This window comes from Molothrus aeneus, chromosome Z (assembly GCF_037042795.1).
Source record: "Molothrus aeneus isolate 106 chromosome Z, BPBGC_Maene_1.0, whole genome shotgun sequence".
Classification (NCBI taxonomy): Eukaryota; Metazoa; Chordata; class Aves; order Passeriformes; family Icteridae; genus Molothrus; species Molothrus aeneus.
The window spans coordinates 63,746,898-63,772,866 of NC_089680.1; the positions used below are offsets into that span (position 1 = coordinate 63,746,898).

Below are 25,969 nucleotides of genomic sequence, written 5' to 3' on the forward strand. Positions count from 1 at the left end.
AGCTTCCTCAGTTATGTCTTCAAAATATGTGTTAAAAATATTTTTCTATCTATTTTTTGATTTTCTGAATTGGTAAGGTTTTCTGTAGATTATGGGGTTTTGTATTTCTAATTTTTTGTAGTTCATTAGTTTTGTTGCTTCCTCTAAATTTTATTTACTTCTGTCACGTAGTATTTTTTTCTTGAGAAGTGAATTGGGGAAATTAATATGGAGTTATTGTTACATTGAATTCAGAAGGCCACTGTTGAAAACTGCACCTGAACTTTTGTATTTGCGTTACTAGATTTTTTGAGGAGCAAATGTTTCCAAAGAATGGAATGTATTTTCTAATAGTATTTTCTAATAGTATCATCATGATGTTCATTCTGTTGGTCAATGTACCTGTACATTCACAACAGGGCTCAGTCTTACAGTTATTGTAGTTGTCATCAAGCATTAAATCTTTTCTTTGGTTGATATTCAAATCATGTAGATCAACATTTTGTCTTATTTCATCTTCTCATCCCTGTCAAGACAACTTGACCTACATACAACCTGCAGGCGTTTGCTTAGGAAGAGTTTCTGAGTTATTGTATGTGTGTATACATTATTTGAATATAAGATCTCTTTTCAATTTATAATAGCGTATATTCACTTATTAGTAAGGAACCGATGCTTAGACCAGGTGCTATTTGAGCTAAGATCTTTTTCAAGTGTTATATCTGGTTATTACTTCTATTTGAAGTTGTGGATTTTTGGGGGGTTTTTTGTGTTTGTTTTTTAATGAATGGATAGTAGTTGTCAGGGGTTGCAATTATCACTTGCTGACTATGTTCTGCACTGCAAGTTGAAATTTCAGTTGATGCTAGATTGGCATAGTCACATATAAAAGTGAATTGCCTTGTTTCACAGCTGCGTTACTACTTTGGTGAAATCAGAGCCTGAACAGCTGTGTCAATCACTTACTGAGTATGGCCTGTTTATTTTAAAATCTTCATGGGATATGGTATGGGTTGGCCTTGGCTGGCCTTGCCAGATCCCCACTCAGCTGCTCTTTCACTCTCCCTCCTCAACAGGATCAGCTTAGAAAGTATAAGTGGAACAGCCCAAGCTAAAAAGACTGGGAGATCACTCATCAGTTACCATCATGAGCAAAGAGGTTAACTTGAGGAAAAGGAACTTGATTTATTGCCAATTGAAAATACAAAAGAATGGACTCCCAGTGGGCTGCAGCTTCCTTCAGGGCATCTCCAGCTGCTTTGCAGTGAGGTCTTTCATGGGTTGCAAGCTTGGTATCTGCTTCAGTGTGAGGCTTTACAGGGGCTGCACGTCTTGCTGCTCAGAGTACCTCCTCCTCTCTTCACTGTCCCTGGTGTCTGCAGGGTTGTCCCTCACTTGTGGTTTTCACACTCTACTATGCAACATTTTTGTAACTTCACCAGAGGTACCACCCTCCTGCCTTGAAGGGCTTAGTCCCCTGCTCTGATCATTTGGTACCACGTGTTTTTGGCACATTCTCTCCTCACAGAAGCCCCCCTGCAGGCACCTTACTGCTAGTACTTGGGCATATAAACCAAATAAAACTATCAATGAAGAATCAAAACTTGATGTTTAAGATAATATGAATAATTCTGGGGACTCTTGTTATGTATGTATAGTTATACGGGACAAATTACATAGAACTAGTTTATGTTTTCTCATTGTGTTTGCACATACATCTCTTCCAGTTCAAAATACTTAGTGACAGATAAAATAACTATTAGTTTTCCTTACAGAATCACAGAACAGTCAAGGTTGGCAGGGACCTCTGGAGCTCACTGTGGACACCCACCTTGCTCAAGCAGGACCACCTAAAGCAGATTGCCCAAGACCATGTCCAGATGGATTTTGAAAATCTTCAAAGTTACGCTCTCCACAACCTCACTGGGGTCCTACTCACCCTCATAGATGATTCCCTCAGTCCTTGTGCACCTTTCCTAATTGCCATGTTTGATCAAAGATTATGAAGAGTAGCAATCATGGGTGCATCCCATCAGGACCCGTGACCTTACATCTGTTCAGCTGGTTTAAGTATTCCCTGACCATGATCAAGGGTACGTCTTCCTTGCTGTAGACTTCCCCTGGGATTTGATAAGGTCATGATGTTTAGTATGACATTTCCTCTAACTTTCTAGCATATAATGAGACCAAGAGATTGGTTCAAATAAGGTTCCTTATGTGCCTTTACATACATATATATATGCATATATTTTATGCAGTAATTCTATGGAGTTGGTTTATTTCAGTGGTTGTGGCTGCTGATGTTGGCAGTTTCAGGTCCTGTTCTGGTTAGTTTCTAATATATGAGAGAGCAGCTGCAGTCATCTATCTGCCTTGAAGTACTGTTTTCTGTCTCAGTTTAGTGTTTATATATAAGCAAAGAATATGCTTTTAATGAAATTGTGGTATTTCAGCCAAGGATTATAACTGTATGTAGGTTGTGTTGCTGTATTTAAAAGACAGCTAATATACTAGAGGGATCTTTTAATAGATTTACATGCAGATAAGCACAAAGGTGATTTGTTTGAATCAGGTAAAGTCTGCTTCTCTTAGCATCTACCTTTTTCTTTCCAATATACTATAAAGAAAATATTTTTTACTAAATTTTTACTATAAAGAAAATATTTTTTCTGCTTCTGTTTCCTTTTTTTGTTTTGTGCACACTGACAAAGCAAGCTCCATTTAAATAATAAATAACCATCAAAAGCAATTTTCTGTATGTTTTTTACTCCATCAAGGATATATTGATTTTCATTCTTTAGACCTACATAGGTGTCATGGTTTGACACTGGCACAATGCCAGTGCCCCCATGAAGATACCTTCTCCCTGGTTTCTGCTGTGAGATGTGACCAGGAATAAGCAAAGCAGGCTCCTACTTAGGGAAAAAGAACCAGAACTTTATTAACTACTCTACAACTACAGATAAAAAGGAACACACACACAGGGAAAATGAAAACTTCACAAGTGCATTTCCTCCTCCCCCCCACCAAATTTCCAACACAATACATTTTGTTCCTCAAATCACCAACTCTTGGTCCAGCACCACCTTTTAGACAATCAATCCTCAGTTCATCAAGAGGAGAGGAGTCCTTCTTGTGCCATGGGCTTCCCCTGGAAACACAGTCGAAGCCTCGTGTGTTTCTGTGTCACTCGTGGCACCGCCCGGAGTACATCTGCCGTCGTGACTTTTCCTTTCCATGTCCAGTGCTCTCACCACTGAACACGGACCAGAGCTGCTTCTAGGGTTGTCTTTTAAGGATGCTCTGTCCCGATCCAAAAAAGGCACAGTCTCTCCTTTGGGACACCTGTCCCCACAATCTCTCCTTTGGGACACCTGTCCCCCCCATATTTTCACCCCCTGGGGCCGAGGGGCATCAACACTGAACCCTCTTGGTTCTGAGGCCCTTGCCTCCCCCTAGAATGCAGTCTCTGTATCACAAGGAACATGGTTCTGTCCATGGCTATACAAAAAGAGTCCAGCAAAAGCCACTCCATCATCTCTTCCCACTAGGATTCTTCTCTATTCTTCTACTATCTCTCACTCGCCCAGACCTCTCTCACACTGGCCCATTTCCTTCCTCATCTTCCACTCTATCTTCTAGGAAAGGTCAATGTTCTGTAAAGTTCTCATTCTCCAAAAAGGGGTTAAAAGCTCCTACAAGCGGCCGGCTGAACCCCCCCCTCTTCTCCGTCCCAGCCGTGCTGCCGGCGCAGGCCCATGTTTATCAAGTCTCAAGGTTACAGTCCCAGGCAGCGGCTCTCTCTCTCTCTCTCTCTGTGTCTCTCAGGGGGGGCTGCCCGATGGCTCCCGGTGTCTCTCTCTCTCTCTGTGTCTCTCTTCCACCCTTCCACCCCCGGGCTCAGGCCTACCTCTCTCGGCCACATGGCTTTCCCCTCCCCCTGCCCAGCCAGCAGCTGGGCCGGGGGAGAGACCCGAACTCTTTCCCGCCGGAAACCCAAGAGGACCCTCCCAGGGGAGAGCTCTGCTTTTAACTCCGTGTTCTCAGAGGCGTGTCCATGTCTCAATGGTCAGGTTAAATGCCAATATTAAAGTCTGAATATCCATTGGCCAAAAACACAGCATCTCAAAAAACACATTTCCTGTCAAACCACCACAATAGGTTTATTATGCATAGGACAAAGAAATCATTAACAAAGACATGATGCAGTGGCATTGGTTCTGGTTTTTATGTCTGTGTTTTCTTGTTTATATGTGAAACCTGATTTGAGAAAATACTACAGCTTTATCTATTGCTCTTTGTTGCAGAGATCGTTACCAGAACTTTTATTTTATAATCCACAGTACAAATCCTTTGTTTTAATTGACTAAATCAGGCATGTCTGTTGTCTTGTAATGAATTTGGCCATTATGAGTCATCTTCAAATAAAAATAGAGTTTCCATCATAAACTGTATTTGCTCACCTACAGGACCAGAATCAAAAAAAGAGAGTAAGTTGCTCATTTTGCTGTGAAGTCTGTCGCAGATGAGCTAAATTAGTGAATGTGTCTTGCCTTACTGAGCTTGCCTTCCAGTTGTTCTGCAAGGCATTCACATGTTTTAATTAAATATTAATAGTTCCTTGATTAAAAATGACCTTTTATATTTCTGTGTAGTGACTAGAGAGAAGCTGCTGGAAGACAGAAATAACACACTTCATCTGTAAAACACCTTGCGTGGAGATTTGCTAGTTGTGAATCACTTCAGAATGAAAACTAGGTCCAACATTCTAATCCTTTTAACCTACCCCTCTGTCAGACATTCTGTGGTTACAGGAGAGAGACTGTAGCCACGTGTCGAATTCTCTCATTTTCTTTTCATTTAGGGGTTGTTTGTCTGGAAAGGTAACTCACAAAAGTCCACTGTCCCAAACTTCAATTTGGAGTGGTAGGGTTTGAGTTTGGGAACATTAATAGGAAGTAATTCTTGTGCCACAAGCAGGCTGAGGTATTTTCATAACTCATTTTGCTATTAAAAAAAAAGCTACAGGCATCTGAAAAGGAGGTTATTGTGAAAAAGCCCTTCTTCAGATAAGTTTCTGATTTCAGAATTAGTTTGGTATGGACATGTCACTGAGACTTCTTTGAGATTTGGAGGCAGTGTAAATTGAGCATGCTCCTTGGAATGAAAGTGTTGAAGTTACTGCAGGACTGTGGAGTGGAATGAGGAATTTTGAAGCATGGATATTTTATTTGGTTCTCTGAAGCATTTAGCTGACCTTTGGTGCACTTTTAGTCAGCCTTCAAACCAGCAAAGCAATAAAGAAATGGTGGCATTTAATGACTGAGGGCCAACCCTATTTTAGGGCAAATTGGGAAATTTTCCTGTAGGATTTTTATAAAAACCTTTGTTATCATTCTGTTGGCAGAGCTGCAGAAGGCATTTGGTCATTGAGCATGCATAAAGTTAAGGTGGTGGAAGAAGGTTAATATCTGATTATTTTTCAGTGTCTCTGTGAGGAACAGTTGGACAGAACATGAATAAAATTTTAGATTATGTAAAGTTGGGATTTACTTTGAAATTTTTGCTTGAAATACAGAAATGTAAAATGAAATGAGGTTTGAACAATAAAGACTACAGTCTTAGCAAGTGCCTCATTTTTTGCTCTCAAAAAATGGTGATGTATACTGTTCCACCCCTACTAATCTAAGAGGACCTCTTATATTTGCACTTAAAAATGCCTCTTGTGTACACTGAGAGTCCTTTTGAAGAAATGTATCGGAGTTGCAAGAAGTCTTGTTTTCTACAAAAATCCTGTTTGTGTGTTTCAGGGATCAATGTGACAAGGACTTACTGTATGTGGGTGTTGGGGTTCAGTGTTGTCTGTAGACCTCAATCTCCACAGCTGTACTTGAAGTGAAAAGAAGACCTACTGAGCAATTAGATTTTCCCAAATGTGAACATATCAATAAAAGTGCCTAGGTACAACTTGTTAATATTTTACTTTATTGTATCTATTTCAGGAGTATAGTCCTGTCTCTTTCTGGTGTTCATTTTTGTAGCTTATCCCTCTGTTTTACATACAGCAAATTTACCCAGGCAGTAGATGTTCTTTTAAGAAGGCTAATTAAAGGGATGCCTAGACTTAGAGAAATAGGATATTCCAGGCCTGTAAGGGGAGAAGGTTTGTGTGGCTGAGACAAACAAACAAGGTAGCTTGTTGAGAACACAATTGTGCTGCTGCTTTGCTCCCCCCTTCTGCCTTTCCTTGAAGATATTGATGATGGTGGTGGCCGTTCCAGAAGTTTTTGCACAGTGGTCTCCTCCTCCAGCATTGCAATATCAGAAAACATGTGTTTATTGTGAAGATATGGGCAGGAATAAACAGTATCTGTAAAAAGAAAATTGTGGTAGCATTCTGCTATTAATGCTCTTTCTGTGAAAGCCTTCTAAGATTGCCCAGTCCGAATGTTTGAAGTGGAACTGGTGCTAAGTAAGAGATTTGCAGAGATTTTATAGTAGAAGTACATTAAGTAATTAAAATACTTTTCTGTATACAATTTCTGTATAATATTATATATTTCTCTATATTTATAATAAACAATTCTCTATTATTTATGTGAGTGTGTTTTTCTCCGTGATATGACCAAGTTCAGGAACCAATGATACAGAGTAAGGACTTGCTGCTGGAGTTCTTTGCCTCCTTTTTGCCACTGATGTTGGTTGTGATAAGAACTGTTGCTCTGTTTTGGGAACATGTCACTATAGAAAATTAGAGAAACCTCCCTCATTTAGTTGCAGCTGTACATATATGAAATAAAACACAATAAGTCTCCTAATTCAAAATATTTTCTAATTTAACTTGGTGTTTGTTATCCCTTACATTCCATAATACTAATAGTATGGGTTTTTAGGTGTAATACCAATTTAGTGTTTCCTGTTTTGACAAATAATAATCTAATTATTTTATTATTATTATTATTATTATTATTATTATTATTATTATTATTATTATTATTATTATTATTATTATTATTATTATTATTATTATTATTATTATTATTATTATTATTATTATTTTCAGCAATTTTTTAACTATGTGGTAAATGTTCATTACTGTGTAAGCTGGTACCTCTGCAGCTTGTTTAGCAGGTAGACAGTTAAAGGGCATATGCCCAGATTTCCATGTGGAGGGGAGATTTTATAGAAACTCATAGGATTGTTTGGGTTGGAAGGACCTTAAGGATCATCTTGTTTGAAATCCTGTGCAGTGGACTGGGACACATGCAATAGGCCAGGTCGCTGAGAGCCTCATCCTGGTCTGAAACACTTCCAGGGACTGAGCATCCATGCTGTCTGGACAAGCTGTGCCGGTGCCTCACCAACCACATATCATATCTAAACATTGCCATATGATATCTGAATATACTCTGTTTCAGTTCAAAACAATTTCCCCTTGTTACTAACAGAACATGTCCTTCTAAAAATATCCCTTTCCACCTTTTTTGTAAACCCCTTTTAGTTACAGGAGGATGCTGCTATAAGGTCTCCCTGTAACCTTCCCTGCTCCAGACTGAACAGCTTATACTAAACTCTCTCAGCCTGGCTTCAGAGGACAGATGCTCCAGCCCTTATATTGCCTTCTTGGGTAGAGGAAGAAATTTGTGGAAGAGTGCCAGGAAATAGATTGAAATCTCTCTTACTAAAAGCAGGACTTCATAATATGCTGTGATTGAGCTACTCTTTGATTCTTTCTATTGCTGTAGAAATGAGAATCTGGAATGACTCTGAAGTGTTAGTATAATGGTCCTAGAAGTTTAGGTATAAGAGGAAACCATTACATGTGACCTCAAAAATTATGTCAGGATGGTTCTTCTACATGCCATTGCATCATTATTTGCAGCCTTATTCTGTGCTGACATCCTAAGCTTGTGCCTGTTCACAGACATACAAAAATAAAATTACTGCTCATTGTGGTTTCTTTTTTTTTGTGCTCTTAAAACCAGACTCTAATCAGCTCAAAGAAATATTAGGAAGAATGAAAAACTGTCATCTGGTATGTTTAATCTGCCTCCAATACCTGTCTCCCTACTTGATGTCTAACCTAAATTGGTTCTTTTTCTGTAGCAGTTGCAGGAGGGATGTTGTATATATCCAGATCCTGACAGTATTAGCATTCCATACTAAATTAAGTTACTCTTCAAGAACTGGACAATGAAACTTTTCATTTTATTTCGTTTTTAAAGCAGTCAAGTGAGTTAACTAGAGATTAACAGAAAGTAGTGGAATTGGCCCAGACAAATACTTCTACCTGAGATTCTAGTTGGAAAAAACTGAGACAGTCATTTAGCTGCTAAATGCAAATAACTGAGGTGTTTGATTTATTTGATTTATTTATTATTACATCCTCTGAGAGGTTGGATGTAATTTACTAGATCTGCAGCTACTGTCTGATCCTCCCCAAAACAGGACGGAGATTGTAGGAACTGTGTTTTGGAAAAATGTCACTTTAAAAAGGCTGAGTGTGTCATCTAGCAATTTTAAATTGTGTGTGTTTTCATTTTTATTTTTTGTAATTATATTTTCTACTCAATAGTCAGAAGTTTATTGCTTTGAATTTAAAGCAAGTTTTACATTCAGCTTCAGGCTGATGTGGGTTTTTTTTAAGCTATTAACTTGGAAATTAATTTGAGGTAAGGTAAGCACCTTTAGATCTTGTATATCTTGGTTTTAGAAGAAGTTTCAACTGTTGATACTGCTGTCAACTCTTTTGACTTGGGTTTCTTAACAGGAGCTACCTTGATTGTAACATCAGTTTCTAAGGGGGAGTTGGAGGGTACAGTCTTCTGCTTTTGTTGAACGATGATTTTCAGCTGCTCTTTCTCTGTATTTATGCATGGGTGAGTGCTGTTAGTGTCCATTGGACACATAATACTGGTCTCAACACAGGATCAACAGTAGTATGGCTTTCTGCATTCCTGCATATAGCAGAAACTTGAGTTGCTTTTGTGATAAAGGCAAGTCTCCAGCTGTTTTTTACTTCTGTTCTTTCTCTGAAGTGTATGTAGCATTATATACAAGAAGATACTGGGGTGGAGGGCAATGCACTATTGCTCCTTAGATCAATGGTTTTGAAACCATGTGTGTACAGAAAATTTCCTATGAAGAGCAGGTGTGTGAAGGATCTGAGGAAATTTGCACTTGAGCTTGAAAAGGGAGCCATGAAATGTGCTTTTTTAAAATAAGAGTGCAAAATTTGGTTGGCAAGACCAAATGATGTCTAGTTGTAAAAGTGGTTGGCCCAGTACTGTTCTTAACCTACGCATCTGATGATCAGAGCTTTCAACCTAAGTGTGAAAATCATAACTTCTTCACAAGGGCTTGATTAATGTTAGAATTGAAACAATGACATTGATTAAAAAAATCAGTTTATGGTCGCCTTTCTAGATACTCTAAACTGAAGGAATCCCAGCTAGCTCTGTAATTCTGATTTGATTGTTAGTCACGTGGTTATTCTTGAGTTTTGAGAAAACAAATATCTGCTGAGCTATTTGTGTGCAAAATGAAGAGATGGTAGTTCAGTTTTCTGGAAAACAGCCAAAATAATCTTATTCAGCTGTCTTTGGGCCATATCATGGCACTGCTAGTAATATTTCCCAGAGTTTTGTCCTTCCTAACTAATCTACTGACTAATAGTCATTGAAGTTGAAAGAGACATGATACCAGGATAAACACTTTTTTTCACAGCATGTCAGTTTATATTACGCCTGAGCTTTAGTATTAGCTGGACTTTAGATTTCATTGTGAACAGTGTTTTACCCGCTAGCGCAAAAGAATGTTCTACACTTAAAGCTCTTCCGTGACTTGTGGAAGATAATATCTCAATGTGATGGTGTCAATGCATGCAAATAGAGAAAACAGAAGTGCTTATGAAATTGCTGCCTTGACATTATTGCTTCTTGACATCTGACTCCTGACAGTTCTTCCAGATGTTAGATTTCAATAATGAATTCAAGCTATGATACTTGTAATTTAAAAAGTTGTATCGCAATTAATAGAATCAGGATTCAGTGCAGGGGTTTTTTCTGGGCAGTAGCACACTCACTGCCTCTGTGACAACGTTCATTTCTTTCTGAGCAAATGGAAACCTAGTATCACAAGCCTCAGGAAGTTGTTAAAGCAATTAAAGGCTTCTCTTTCAGCACATCGCATGGTTACCATAGTATCCTTTGCCTCAAAGCCTTTACTGATGATGTCAGTATGCATACAGGGGCTGTTCACAGCATCTACATGAAGATTATTTGGCCTTCACTAAAGATCATAAGCATCTCTCCATACATTCTGTTATCCAGTGTTATTTTAGTAATTAATGAGACTGGAAGGTAAGTGACTGTTGCTTCATATTGAATAGTTTTTATGTATCCTCACACTGAAGTTTGTGTTGCTTTTTTGTTTATTCTGTTGCATTGTTCACTAAATGCATGAAGTATGTTTTAGATGAACCAATTGCATAGCTTCGTGTAATTTAAATGTAATGACAAAGTCAAGGTAACTTTCATGAATATAAAAAAAGGTAAAGTAAAAATCCCTGAAGTAAACCAAATTGATTTATTATATAGTTAGAAGGTTTTTACAAATTAAAATTTGCAGAGAATTATTTTTAATCTTAAGAGGATGAATGAAATTATGTCATGGGGAGTATTACCTTAGAGAAAAATGTTCACTTAAAAAAATTTATTATTATAACAAGAACTCAGCAATTAACACCAATCTCATATTAAAAAAGGGCTTTGATGTTGCAGGAAATTCTACATTAAGGTGGTATGTATTGCACAAGTCCATCATTGTACCTCTCTCCCCTGCATATACAGTATGCAAGTAACTTTTCTTAACCTGTACCTGTTTTCTCTCTTTTGATCATAACATTGGCTTATTTAGACACTTAAGTCTGTTTTGGGGAAAGGGGGCCTCTATTGACGTCTCTTAAGGAAAATGCTTAATATGCACCGACTCATTTGACAGTTTTAATGCTATTAATTGCAACAGATGTGATGCATTAGAAGAATAGGAAAGACAGTCTAGTGACAATACTGTGCCTTTTGAGTAGCCTTAATTCCTTGTGGACTGAGCTTTTTTTTTTTTGCTTTCTAGTATAGAGATATATGTGATCTTTTTTTCTCTCTCTTGACTGTCTAGCTATTAGTTTGGATAATAATAGAAAAATAATAATACTTTAGATAAACTGATAACTCCCCTTCAGATTCTGATGCCTATTAACTTTGAATATTTGACGCTTAAAAAATAAAGTCTGTTTATGTATGTAATACAATTTTTGATTGTTCGCAGTGTCTTCCTTTATGGCTTTAGGAATTGTGCTTTTCTGTTTTAGCTTAAGAGGTTAGACTAGGGGGATTTTGCTCATTCTTTTTTTTTGGTTGGTTTTTTGTTCACTGTTTTTTTGTTTGATTGGTTTTCAGTTTGGCATGTTAGACACAATCAACTAGTATGTAATCCATGTTTCTTTAATAAATGTCTACTACTACATGGTAGTAGTTTGGAGTTGGGTGCTTCTTTTCATGTTTAATAATGGGTTTGATTTTTTCTTCCTCCCACCAAGTCTTTTGACTCCATGTTTGGGTTTCACATTCAAACAGTTCATTACAGAAACAGGGTTTCTGTTTGTTTTTTCACTATAATCCTGTTAGGTCATTTGTAGTGGTGCATGTTTGGGTGCACTCTGAAGATCTTCCATTGTAGTGGTGTCATTAATCATTGCTGCTTTCTCTGTTGTGAGCAGAAAACAAGCAGGATTACAGGAGGATTGACGGGAAAGGATAAGAATTACTTTAAAGAAAGAAACATGTTTTTTTTCAAATAATATTGTGGTACTGACCTATAGGAAGATATGACAGAATTAGAGCAAAAAGAGTATCAAAAAGATGAATATGAAGAGAGAGATAGTTACCTTAAACATGGGCTGAAGGAGAAGTTCTTGAAGGAAAAAAAAGACTTGAACAGGGTTAATTGGGAATTCTTTCAGTTTCTATTATTTAACAAGAGAACAGATTAGAACATTATCTAAGGTAAAGCTAACAGTTTTTGAGGATGCTAAGTTAATTCAATGTTGAAAAGAGTAGTCTTGCTCTCCTGGTGCTCTTTTCTCTCTACAGCAGGCATGGGATGCATTTGTTTAGTGGGTTGATGCAACACAAACCTAGTCTGTAGCAAAGCAGAGAGATTTTCCAATGGCAAGATAAGCCCATTCCACTGGAATCTGTGGACTCACAAAGTCTGTCACAGTAGACAAGACTGGTTTAGTTGCTCTGCAGAGCTTTAGCTTTGAGCACATTCTGCTGTATCAACTTAGCCATAAGTACAGCTGAAAATCTGTGCTTAAAATTGTGGTGGGTTTTTATGGAGTTTAAAATCTCCCTGTTCAAATACAACCGTGAGAAAAAATAGCTGGTTGGCACATGAGATTTTGTGGTCAGTTTCTGAATATTTTCCCTGATATTTAGGGAAGTTACTATTCAGATAGACATCCTCGACAAATTTCTGACTTGTTTGAACAAGGAAATTGAGTTCAAGACCTGACACTAGTGATGTGCTGGTTTTAAATTAGGACGTCCTCCCCCTCTACCTCCCTCCTTGCCCCATGGCTGGTCATGTGTACAATGATACATGTGTTTTGTGTGCATGGTGGGGCTTTATGCTTAACCTCACCGTGGTTGGAGGTGGGAACTGAGACCACCTTACCTTTCTTGGTCTGCATGATCTGGCCAGATTTCTTCCAGCACAAAGCTTTAATCATTTTTGCATAGTTAAATATTTAAAGCATGCAGCTCATCTTTGTTTGCACAGAAGTTAATAATAATGGAGGAAATGCATAGTCTTTCAGAATCAATAAAATTTACTCAATTGCATTCTATCTCTTCTGACATTATTTGTACACATGCATGTGGAATGGGGCAATGAAGGCTCTGTGTTTTGCCTGGTATTTCAGTCAATAGGAGAAAAAATGTGCCATAATCTTGCTAGAATTTGCTTACAAAAAAGTACCTAATATTTTTGTTCTGACAAAATGTAATTACTGGTAGATAAGCATTCATGTATTTCTGTAAGATTGGATAATTTAATCAGGAGTGTTAAAAATATAGAAAAATCCATAAGTAACTGTGTAACAGCTGTGTCCTTTTTGTCTTTTTTTTCCCTCCACATTATTCCAAAAATCATGCTTCATCTGTGCCCCAGAGATACAGGGATCCTCCTCTGTAGCTGTATGAGAATGAAGAAAAATCTCCATAATATTTTGTATCTGTTTTTGTCTAAGTGCTTTTTTTTTTTTTGTCTGGAACCAAATACACATGTTTGTTTAAATCTGTGTAATAATAATAATTATAAATCAGGTGGAAGTGTTAGATAGGAAGAGCTGACATTCTCCTGAATGGATTTCCAAAGTTCAAGGCTTTTATAAATACTTCCATTCCATATTGACTGGTAACTAGCATATTGATTTCCAAAAATATATTCTCCTGTTCTGAAAATATTGCCTTCTGGTGGTGGGAATATTGTCATATGCTGTGATATGAATATTTTGTAGTGACAAGTGGCTTAGACGATCTTTAAGAGAAAAATACTATAAAGCTAAATATACAACAAAAATAATAGTGTTCTAAGAAAAACTTTTTAGCATTCTCTAGAGCTTGTTAGTCTGAATTGGCTGGTCTGCCTCTGTCTCTGTACAACGTCTAATTCTGGAGAATTTTTAAAAACCAAGAGAATCCCTTGATAGTATGTAGTGTGTTCTACATGTGGGGAAAATGAGGTTTCACTGGTACTTTTTTCCTTAGAATTTAATTTAGAGCATCTTCATTTGTACATGCAGAAATGTATAGGTTCTGTTGTGTTTTTCAATCCCCCTATTCCATGCCCTCCAAGTTTTAGGATTTTTTAATGTTATATTGGGTTTTTTTCCCTGATTAAGTGTCAAAATTTTGAAGCTTTGTGATTGTTTTGCCTTCTTATTTTCAATCTCTAGAGTATTTATCTCAAGAATAGGAGCAGTGTTGTGCATCTAGAAGAGCATTAATTTATGGTTCAATAAAATAGTGTTTGTGAAAAATGCCAGTCACTTGTTTTAAAATTTTCAAAGTCTAATAATAATAAAATGGTTATAAAAATAGTTATAAAAATTAGAGCAATAAGATTTTGGACAATCAGAGTTAGGACAAGAGAGGACAATAAAAAGCAAAGGAATACGGATTTCCGGGTGCTTTCCTAGGGCAATTATGCCCTGAAAAGCACACATGCTAACAAAAGATTAACCCTTAAAAGCAATAGCCTGTTGCATATTCATATATCTCATACATGATGCATAAATTCTTTTCAAACAAAGGGTATTCTCTGGTTATTGTCAACTTTTCCCCCTTGTTGGCTCCTCAAAGGCAGGAAGGAGTTGGTCTCTTCTGATAAGGAGGCAATAATTCTTCTCTTGGGGATTTAGGTGTGTTGCTGTTCTTTCTGTGCGAAGAATTTCTTGATTATCTCATCCCTTTCTTGAGCTAGTTAAAAAAGTATCTTATATCACATAGTTTCTATTTTAACATTATGTTATAACCTAAAACTATATTTACCACACTACTTTAAAAATACAGTAATACTAATTAATACAACATAGCCCATATAGTATCTGCAAAGAGCCTGTCATGTAATATGTACTTTTCAAGTTTTGTTCCTAAGTTACATCATGTGTTACCTCAGGCTGTAGGTGAGGGTTTGTCTGGTTGGTTTGGGTTTTTTTAACAGTGCTATTTTTATATTAATTTATATGCACTAGAATTAGTATTGAAGTAAATTACGTCAGTTGGAGGTGTTGCTGGAGTCTTGGCTGAAAACAACATACCTACTTCAGTGAAAGCTGCTCATTACACTGGACCTGAATCTTATTTTCAGTTTTCTGCATGTAGATCTGTAAGCTCTTTGTGGTGGTAGAGGCTAGGAGTCAAAAGGGAGCTTTAAGTCTAGAACTCAGCCAGTCCATCTGGTTTTCTACAGGACTGAAAGTCTTGGACCTTCCTGCAAGGTTTCAATGTATGACTTCCATTACTTGCTGAGACAGTCTAGAAGTGTTTGTCTTACTTTAGAGCTGAGTGGTAGAAGTTGGCTGGTGAATCCTGTTATTTGGTGTAAGGAGTCTTACCAACTTTTCTCCATACAATACACCTGAAAGAAGTTTTAGTGTGTGAGAAGCAACGTGGATCCATCACTTGTGAAGAAAGGTAAGACTCCTACAAGAAAACAGAACTGTTACAACCACTGTACTATTTCTAGGGTGTTTTCTTTGTTTGTTTGTTTGCTTGTTTTTTCTTTAACTAAAAAATTAACACAATTTGAAGGTTGTAGTTTATTCCATAGTGCTTTCTTAGAGAAATCTTTGAAGAAGTGGTATGTGTATTTTAAGGGAAAAAAGGAGCAAGTTCTTCAGAAAAGGACTGTAGAACTGCAGTATTGCCACATTCTGCTGTTTAAAGAAGTCTATACAGTCCATCAGAAGGAATGTCACAGTACAAATTTCCGAGGTTTTCCTAGAAAATCTGGATTAAATCTGAACCTCTGTGAAGTACTCCAATTAGTGGTATGCCATTCCTCCCTTTCCCTTTTGAAGAAACCTACCTGTAAATGGGAATGCCTCAGGAGTTCCCTGGCTGACAGCTCTTTGAGTTTAGCCCGACTGCCAGCTCAGGTATTCACTGCTGTAGACTTTTTGGATATGGTAACTGTTCAGTGAATGACCAGACTAGTGTGGAGTGCTTTTTCTTAGGCTAATCCTGGGCCACATAGATGAATTCACAGAAGAATCCTGGAACAATTAATCAGTTTGTCTGAGTATGAATCAGTGCAGTTTTGCAAAACTGCTAAAAATAGTAGCTGTTTCCTCTTCCACACTGACCAGATTCTTAAGGAGTGGTGGCTTTGCAGGGGAGATAAAAGAGGGTCATTTGGCACCATCAAAGAAAAACAGGAACCCAACCAGCTAAGCACATCCCATTCTATTAAAGACGTAAAAGGGAGAAAGACACTTGGTCCCAAACTTGTGATTTCAGGAAATCTTGGAAAGAGGACTGTCTGGTTTCATGTATATTTGTGTCAAATAGCAAATTATGCATCTTGTTTGGGGCAGTAAAAGAATTGTCACCTGTTTCTTTCATTCTAAGAAGGTGATATGTGGCAATTTCTTTGTTTTAGGAAAAACTTGAGTTTGCTTTAATGCAAATTAGTTTTTCAACTCATCAGGCTAAAAAATAAAGAAAAATCACAAAACAGTTCTGTTCTTGAGAGCTAATTAGGCTTTATAAATGCATTCTCTTTCAATTAGAAGTAAGTTTGAAAGTGTATTTTTATTTTACTTGTTGGTTACAGTGGCTCACCCATTAATAGAAGTTACCTTGTAAAAACTACAAGTGGTAAGTATTTCTGTTTGTCTGTAACTAAAATGAGATATTGTAATTGGGAAAAACTCCAGGATAAGATCTTTGAATTGTCCAGTTTAACTGTGGCGTGTACTTTTCTCTGGTGAGCTTTATTGAGGGCAGCATGTCTTTGCAAGAACTGATGTGATGATTTGTTGCCGGCAGTGCTCTGGTATGGGTAGGCTTGATTTTAGTTCTTGACATAGTTACAAGAGGCCTTGCATAAATGTGCACTGTAGTTCCCAATTTGTAGTGAATTAGCTACTGCCTTGTATCATGGAAGCACTTGTGAATTAGTCTCTTAAGGTATATCTAAATAGTGTATAGGGTATACATGGTACCCACATTCATAGAGAAGTATATAAAGAGTTCATTGTTAATTTAGCCTTAAGTGTTAATATTCTTCATTGTTAATGTGGCCTTAAAAGCTTTATTGGTGAAGTTTAGAGAAGAATGCTTCAAAAAGGAAGATAAATACTCAATTATAATATTATTTTTTTGTACTTGAGTGTGAACTATAAGCTTATGTTTTTATTTTATGCATGAATGAGAGTTTAAGAGGGCATTTTTAACATCCACTTTTACAGAAAACTGTTATTTTCAGGAAGTTGTTAAACTTTTATTAATATTTCAGTGTTTTAACCATTTCCTCTGTAAGCAGTACCCTATGACTACCATGGAAAACCTCCTTTAGTTAAAGGAGTTTTTATCTTTCAATGTTGCATAATTGTGGAGCCATTGGAGGTGTAGTGGATGTTTTTGCTATAATAATTAAAACACAGATGGAGCTTGTAGGTGAAGTAGGTCTTAGTGGCAGTCAGTATTACTCGGTGCTGAGCATGAGCTAACAACAAAGCAACCAACTAAAAAACCTCTTCAGTGAAGTTAGGTAGCTGCCAGAAAGATGAAGATATGTCTGTTGTCTTAGAGGTACCATACACAGACAAGCATTACAATTTTTGTATGGGATGCAGAAGAGGGCATGGGAAAAAAATAAGTGATTTCTCACTTTTAGTATGATTAGTTATAGCTATCAATGAAATGCATTTTTGGGAATATTCTAGTAAGATTGTTTTGAACAAGAAAACAACCTTTTCTTTCTGTATTTAAAAGTTGGTTTTGCATCTCATATATAAATAGATAAATGTTTGTGTTCTGCTGGCAGATTTGCATTATAAAACCTTTTTTTCAAAAGCAAGTTGTCAGATTTTAACTTGTTGATTTCTTTTATGGGCACTATTATTTATGTTCTAATTATTAGTTTGTACAACATTTTGACTGACAAAACTGAAGATAGGGCTGCCACCGAATACCTGGTTCCCCACTGTATTTGCAAATGGATCTTTAGTATTACTTTGTTGTTTAAAATCAACCAGTGCTTATCAGGAAAGCAAACTTCAGATACATGCTGCATTTATTTTCAAACAGCATCTCAAAAGAGCAGTTGTGACTGATGTCTGTTTGCTTAAATGTCTTTAACTGGGTGGGTAGGAAAGCGCATAGTGCAAATAGGCCTTTTGGTAAATCTGTTTTCTGCAATGCATCAGCAGTAGCTGCTAAAGCCCACTGGAAAGCTGTCAGGCATTCTGTTTCATACTTGTCAGTGTCATGATGAAGGAGAGAAGTACTGGTTTTTGGTCATGTAGTGCTAAATATAGCTTATTTTAACACAGATCTATTTTTTGGTGGTGTTCGTCACTTTTTTGTCATTCTCCAAAAGCAGCACAATTATCAAGTTCTATCAGCCCTCTCTGATTTCTAAATAACTTAAAGAAAGTGGAAGAGTTTTTCTTTGCAGTTTAATGCCAAATCAGACTTAATTCTCTTTAGCTGAAGTACAGTGCCAAGACTGATAAATGATAGAGGAGTTTTGTCATCTGATACAAAACACTTGTGAAAGTACAGTATAAGTAATGAGAGATTATATAGAATTGTCTGTTTTGAGAAAGGGATGAATAGGAAAATTTGAACATGGGGGAAAGCAACAGATTGTAGAAAAAATTCTAAATTTACTAGAAAATGCTTGTTGCATCCTCTGCTCCTGTCTTCCCCTTTAAAAACCTTAATGGTAATTTCATATAAAGTATTAACATCTGTCAAAACTGTTTAGCAACAAATTTGAGATGGCACAGTAACTAGCCGTGAGGTTTTGGGTAAAGTTCTTGTGTGGTGAGCATGTGACAAGGAAATGAAGATCACCTTCCATCTATCTATGTTAAAAACATGTGAAGAGTTCATGCAATTAAACAGCATTAGGGTTTTTTTCTCTACTAATTTTATCCTTCCTCGCACAGCCATTCTCCTTTGCTTCTGTAAACTAGACCTATGTATGGAGCTGTCTCCTTACTTGAGTCCCTTTAAAAGGATCATAGAGTCAGAATGAGCGATAAAAGAGTCTGTGGTGTTTCTGACCCATCTCGTAATAGTGACACTGATGCCTGCTGCTTCAAAATTGCTTCTTTCTACTTGTTCCATGTAGTTTGCTATCCTTCATCAGGCTCCCTATAGGAAACAAAAGCTATGTGATACATAGGGGGTTTTTGTTGATGTATTTTGTACAGTTACAGTGCTAATAGATAGGGCCTTTATGATTGAAATCCCATGCAACTACAGTGCAGCTGTAAAGTGTGCAGCTCTGGCTCCTGGCATCCTGGCACAGCTTGTCTTGCAGTGCTTGGGGAATTTCTGTGCCTGCTGCCTTGCAGTAACACAAAAAAAATTCAATCCTATTGCTTCAGGTTACTTATATAGAGGAGGCAAGTGGTGCATACAGCCCTAAGCTGGGAGTTAAACTGCTAGGTGTGCTCTGATGGCTCTCTACGACTACCTGAAAGCAGGTTATAGTCAGGTGCCTGTCAGGCTTTTCTCCCAAGTAACAAGTGATAGGACAAGAGGAAATGATCTAATGAAAGGTGTGGTTAATTTCTATATCACGTGGTAGATGTGGAATCTTTACCCATGATACACAACACCATTTCTTCCTCGAAGGCTTTAGCTAGAGATGGCATTTATTAACTGTATTCCTGGTCTTTGTTTTCCTCACAAACACTGTGACTTAAAGTAAATCATTACATAGTCATACAAAGGTGATTGTAAAAATGTGTTATCAAAAGAACCTGGAAGTGCTTACTAGGCTGATATGAGTAGCTGTTGTATGAATAATCCAGCTTTGAGGAGAGAAAATTGGCATTGAGTTTTCAAGCCTTATTTTCAGAAGAACACATATACCTAAAATCTATAAAATAAGCAAACTGTTGGCTAACACTTTGCACTGTCCTCTACTTTGTATCCAATGATTATTGGATACAAAGTAGAGTTTATACCATGGAGTTTCAGCCCTGAAGTTTTCCCCCACCATATCCCAGTTTCCAGCTTCCTCTCTAGTAACCCCTTGAGTATCTCTGGCACACGTTTGTATTTCATCATCACAGAGCAATTCCAACTTTCTTTTTCTTGCCTTAAAAGATCCAAATTTAAATTTGCTGGGGCATTAGTGAGTCCTTTATTCAGAAGACAAGAATGCTGACCCTCAATCCCTATATTGCTGTACCTGCCACTCTCTTCAGCAGGCATGTTGCCAGCAAGCACTGGCACGTCTATGGATTGCTGTACCAGATTGTGTCTTCCTGTAAAGATGTCAGTACAAACAATTTTGCTGAGCAGATAATTTGAAAGGAGATATCAAAACCAGGTTTCTCATCTGGATTTTTATGACAGTAGGTTTTTATGGGTTTTGCTTAAAAACTAGCAGAAATTATTCTGCTTTTGATGCAATTTATAAAACGTATACAGAGGCTACCCAAACCCCACCAAAAGTGTGCTTGAGTAACAGACATATTGATATTATCCCCTCCTGCTGCTAAAGTCTGATTCAAAAGTTGGATGTCTACTTCTGGAGGATAAAAGAAGAAATCTAAGTAAGCTGAGTCACTGAGGCTGCCACCTTTGGTAAGAGCAAACAGCTATGTTTGGAAAAGAGCTGCATGTCACCACACATGCAGACCTATCTTGTGGAAGGGTTTGAGGGTACCCCTTTAATAGAAAAGGGGAAGGGAAGCATGAGTTGTGATTTGGACCTGAGAAAAAGACAAATTTCTTCTTGCTGGTGTGGAGGTTCTGTTATGTAAGTAGTATCAACTACTTACACTAACACTTAAAATGTCTTGATTGTAGCTGAAAAATGCTGTGACAATTATACTGTTTCATGCAGAATTACTGTCACTCTTTATCATTTGGTCACCTGGCTTCCATCTTTGACTTTAGCCTTGATCTCCACTTCCCTGTGCCATGTTCTTTAGTAGATTGATTTCAAGCCTGAATTCCTGGAAGGCAGCTTGGGTAAAAACAATGGATTTATGGTGTGTTTTTGGAACTTACACACTTAATTTGAGAGTTAATGCAGGTAATCTCCAAGGTGAGTTTGAGTATGTATTATGTTTCCTGCCAAGGGATCATACCCTAATGCTTTCATACACACTTAAAAGAGTATCAGAATTGGAACTGATGTGTAACACTATAAACTCTTTCTCCCATTTCCATCATGGTTGGATTTTTTAGATCCCCTTTATTGTAGTACTACGTTATTTTTATTTTACATTGATTTGTATTGTTGGCTAGTGAAATAACCTGTCTTATACTAAACTGTCAATGTAATCCATTGGGAAAACAGTCTCAAGCATTTCCCCACTTGAGATCATAATAGAGTTAAAAACTTCCAACTGTTCTCAACAACAGAAGTAGGTACTGACTTTGTGATAGTGTGTTTAGTCTGCTGATAGCTGACCTGCTTCTTCATTATCATAAACTGGGAAAATTTTTTGTACCAATTTCTTCTTGTATTTTACACCAAAATGCATTTAAAAGTCTGTTTTCTTTCTGTATTTCATCAATGGCTAAGGAAGACTTATAATGTGACAATGAAACATTTTTGTGAACAATTTTTAGTTGACCTGAAAAAATATTTATCTTTGGAGTTTTTTTTACTTTAGTCTCAGATGTCTTCCTGAATACTTTAACTGCTGCATCTCTGGAATTGGTTGAGATTCAGTGTTTGGGCCTCAAGTTGAATAATTTACTTGTGAGTAAAAATGTGTCTGAAACAAAAAGTAATGTAAGCTAAGTGTATGTAATATTTTATATACCACTTCAAATTGAATGTTTTGGAGAATTCTCTGCTGATCTTTTTTCTTTTCTTGCAAAAAAGCATATTTTTGATCCAGAAAGAAGAAAATTTAGGAAAACAAAATAGTGTATTTATAATTTACAGAGTAATAGACATATTAAAAAATTGTGTCCAGAGTATTGCATCCAAAAGTCCTATTCAAAATATTGTCTGCTATTTCTATATAGTGTGACTTTTGTATTTTCTCTCCTCAATCCACACCTCTCACCTCCTGATAGCTTTCACCTTATGTCAGAAAAATCAGTCCTGTTGAATGGGGAACTGGGAATGGGGGATTTGGGCCTTCTTGCTAAAGAAACTGATGATGTGATCTAGGAGGAGCTAAAATGCTACTCTGACAAGTTATTGCATGCAAGTAGGTGAGTGAGTGTTCTATTTGGAAAAATTTCTAATAACCACTGTAATGTATAAGAAATCTTTAAATCAACTGTTTGTACATTATCAAAAATTTGTTGCTATTAATGTGTTAATTTAAAAATATTTCCTTGTACTAGTCTAAAGCTTCATTTTTCTGCAGGTTTATAAAGTTCACTAATGTGAGATGTTTGTAGTTGAACTTGACAAAATATGAACGCGTATAAAAGAGTTTCTTCACAAATCTGATTCTGGAAGGACAGTCTCATCTCTAGTTTGTAGATGTTTCATGCTACTGCATTAAGGAGCAATATTAAAATGTATTCTTAATATTAATTAAGAATGACAATTTTGTACAAATTTTTGATAGTGAGGTAGTTTTCTTAGCTTGTAACTGGACTAATGTCACAATAGTTTTCCTGTATGGGAACTTGCTTATTAAAATAAAAACAAGCAAAAAAGTGTATGTTATACTACAAATAGAAGTCATTGCCACATTTTCTTACAAACATACCTGTGTGCTTATGAGTTGGTGGTTATGTAATTTGGCTCACAACCAGGTTTCCAATTCATATGTTCATGGATGAGTCTTTTCACATATGTTGCAACTGAGTTAATGAGATTTGACTTGCACTCATCTGAACAAATCCCATGTCTTCTGATAGGCTATATTTTTAAGACTATTCATTATTCAGTGTTATGGTTGCTTTGGTGAATCTGACATAAAAGAATTGTAACCATTTCTGAAGCATGGCTTGCTGGTATTTTGCAGGGGGCTTGGATTTCCTTCCACATGCTATTTAGTTTGGATAGCTGACTGTTGATTTTACACACCTCCTTTCTCAGATAAATTAAAATCTTGCTCCAAAACTTCATTTTATCTATGAATAAGAAATATTTATGTCATGCATCATATTTTTTGGTATGTCAAAGGGATTTGTCCATGGGCTTGCAGTAACTATGATATCCTTTCATAGTTTGTGATAATGATTTTACTTTCATTGTTTTAAAACCATTAATCATGCTGTTGTCTTTAATAAGATATGTTCCTGTCATCTTTTGACAAGCCCAGAAACATGGTGGATCTCATTTGTTCTTCTGTAGAAGTGTTTGTTTTGTTCCCTGTTTTGGCTAGGAATTCATGTACTGGCTGAGTACTAACAAGTTTTATGTTACTACTTACAGAATTTGTTGGAGTAGCAAAATATTGTGACACAGGGTACAATAATTTTTTTTTTTAAATTTTAAAATCTGGGACTCAAGGTGGGTATTTTGTGTTTTAGTTTTCATCGTTGCTATTCTTGCAAGAGTCACAGAATATCAGGTTGGAAGGGGACCTTAAGGATCATCTGATCCAGCCTTCCTGACAAAAGCATGGTCCAGTCAAGACCACCAGCACCTTCTCCAGAGGTGAAGAGCCCAACATGGAAAATCCACCATGAAATAAACACGGGCAGGAGACCTTTCTCCTTTTTAATGCCTTTTTAAAAGTGATCAGCTCGGGTGGGGAGAACCGACGGGTCCACACTCACGCCGCCGCTGCTCCCAGGAGTGACTCAGAGGAGGAGGAAGCGTGCAGCTTTGTCCACTGGTCTGTGGGCAGAGCTGGGGGTTCTGTCCCCACAAGAGATTCGGGAAATTCCCTGCATTTTGGTTCAACATTAGAGGTCCTCTGTCTAGCCGACATCTTTTGTTTAGGGTGAGGGGTAAAAAGGGTCTTAGCAGATACTAGATTCTGTTCCTCACGTCTAGTCAAAATTGACTTTGATTCGTCAATTTTGTGTTGGCTCGTTGTTTTTAGCGGTTTTTGGCTAGGTTTGGTGAGGGGTCCTTCCCGTTGCATGCTGGTTCCGAGGTCATTTGCGTGATAACTCTGAGGTCTCCTCTTCACTGTCCGGGTGCCATCCTCCAGGAAGCAGCAGGGTGTCACTCGACAAAAGGTGGAATTCTTAACCACAGGTAGTTAATGAAAACGACTCAACCACAGGTAGTTAATGAAAACGACAGGTGATTACAATAATAAACAGTTAGAACTCCACCCTGGCAGCAACTGGCCCAACCTGTTACCTCTGCAACCTTTTAAAACAATGGGCAGCTTTTCTACTCATAACACACCACATCTGAGGGGTGATATTTCAGGGGCTGAATGTTCTCATTATGATAAATGTTCTTTTGCTGTCCAACAGAATCTTCCCAGGAGTAATTTATATCCACTTCTGATTGTCTTTTCCTTGTGAAAGGGGAGTCTTCTTCTTTGTAGGCCCCAGTAATAAGAATTCCTGGAAACATTCTTTTCTCAAGGGTGAACAAGCCTGATCCCTGTTTGCCAGCCCTGGTCCTCGTGGTTGCTTTCCAGGGCTGTTTTAATCCCCGCAGACAGTCCTGCACTTCCCCGGCCCCCCTGCCTGCCCCGCCCTGCTGGGTGAGCATTGTGCCAAGTGTTCTGAGTGTTTCCCTTTGTCCAGTTCCAGCAAAGGCCAATCTTTGAAAAAGCACGTTTTTCTCTTTCTCTGTGGGATGTTGGTTTATGGTTTGTCTGTATTGTTATTGTTAAATAAGTAGTTGAATATTGTTAAGCAAGCTAGCAGAAAAATTAGTAAAAGATCCTGTAAGTATAGGTTTCTCTCTTTGCTACTTGTATTCTATATTCCTAGTGATAAGGGACAGTCATTTATGTCCAGTTAGAAGAGTGGGCTATTCTGGAGGAAGGTGGAATAGACATATGAGGGTGCATCACAAAAGTTAACTGCACCTTCTAAGCTGCTTTGTTTAGGTGGTTTTTAGCTCTGTTCCATAATATGTAATCTATAAATAGAATAAATAGTATTAGGAGTAAAGTGGTAGGGGTTCTGACCTGGCCTGTGGTTAAAATTATCTTTGAAAGATTTCTTCCTGTGATGTTCAGTTTTTTGCTGTTGTCTATGAAACTGCCCCATTCCCTCCTCCAATAGCGGATCGATTCCCAATAAATTCTGTATTTTCAAATACTTCCTGGCTCACTCTTTCATAGGAAGTGTTACTTAACAAACACTTCCTAGAGAAGTATACTGCCATGCTGGCATGCACAAGGTGCTTAATGACAGACAAATCACCAAGGAAAACAGTGTTTTTAGTTGCTGTTTTTTCAGCTAATCAAAATAATCACTTGACAGATGGAATAGCACAGGAAAGAGACTGCATTCTGAACCAAAAGGCAAAAAACATAAAATAATTACCTATTTTTTTTTATTTTCCAAATTAAAAAAAAAAAGAAACTTAATATATGTCCCTACATATTTACCATTGTTGTATGTGAGGGGTAACTCACTTGCAACACCAATATAGAGTCTGTAATAGTGGTCATAAGCAGTAGGACAAATACTGATTCAAAGAACTGAGTCCTTTGCCAGTCAGGATTAAACCATAACAATATGAAGAAATTTCATTATAGCTGTTGAATTATCTTCCATTTCTTTACCTACAGTGGAATTCAAGAGTGCAGTAACAGGTACTCAGGTTAGGAAAAAGAAACTTTTTTTTTTTCTGTTTGCTATTGGACGTTTCTGGTACATCTTAAAATTAATTTTAATTTTCAGTGAACAGTGGTTATGCAATGAAAGCTAAAAAATCCAGATTGGGTTCTAGCATGTTCCAGTTTTTCTTGCCAATATCAGCAAGGCAATCTCTGTAGTAAAATGTAGCGCTTAAGGTTTTTGCTTTCTGAAGTCCAGAAATCAATAAACCAGTCTTCTTAGGTTCTGTTCAAACTGTGTGTTGCAGAAATGCTTTTCATCGGAATTAATTTCAACAAATTAGCTAAGTACAAGCTAAGTCTTAACATTCTTCTTTAACCTGAAATCATGGTCATTATGCAGGAGTCAGAAAACATAAAGCTTGAGGGTTTTGCAGAGTGGTGTAGGAAGGGCAGTATGATGATTAATCTTATACCCACATCTGTCAGGACTTTGTGGAAAACAGTAATAAATCAGTATCAAGCAAAGACATTGCTTCATGTATTCTGATTTTA

The 25,969-nt window shown here is 37.2% G+C and overlaps 1 protein-coding gene across 6 annotated transcripts in view; it reads left to right on the forward strand.

The window, feature by feature from the left end:
- PAM (peptidylglycine alpha-amidating monooxygenase) overlaps window positions 1-25,969 on the forward strand; it is a 111,130-nt gene that overhangs the window by 11,152 nt on the left and 74,009 nt on the right. The window contains exon 1 of one of the 6 annotated variants that reach the window (XM_066569856.1): window positions 10,322-10,340. The exons of the other annotated variants lie outside the window; for them this stretch is intronic. The gene's annotated coding sequence lies outside the window, so the exon portion shown is untranslated. Of the gene's footprint in view, window positions 1-10,321; window positions 10,341-25,969 lie in introns of those variants that run through there. 6 annotated transcript variants of the gene reach the window in all.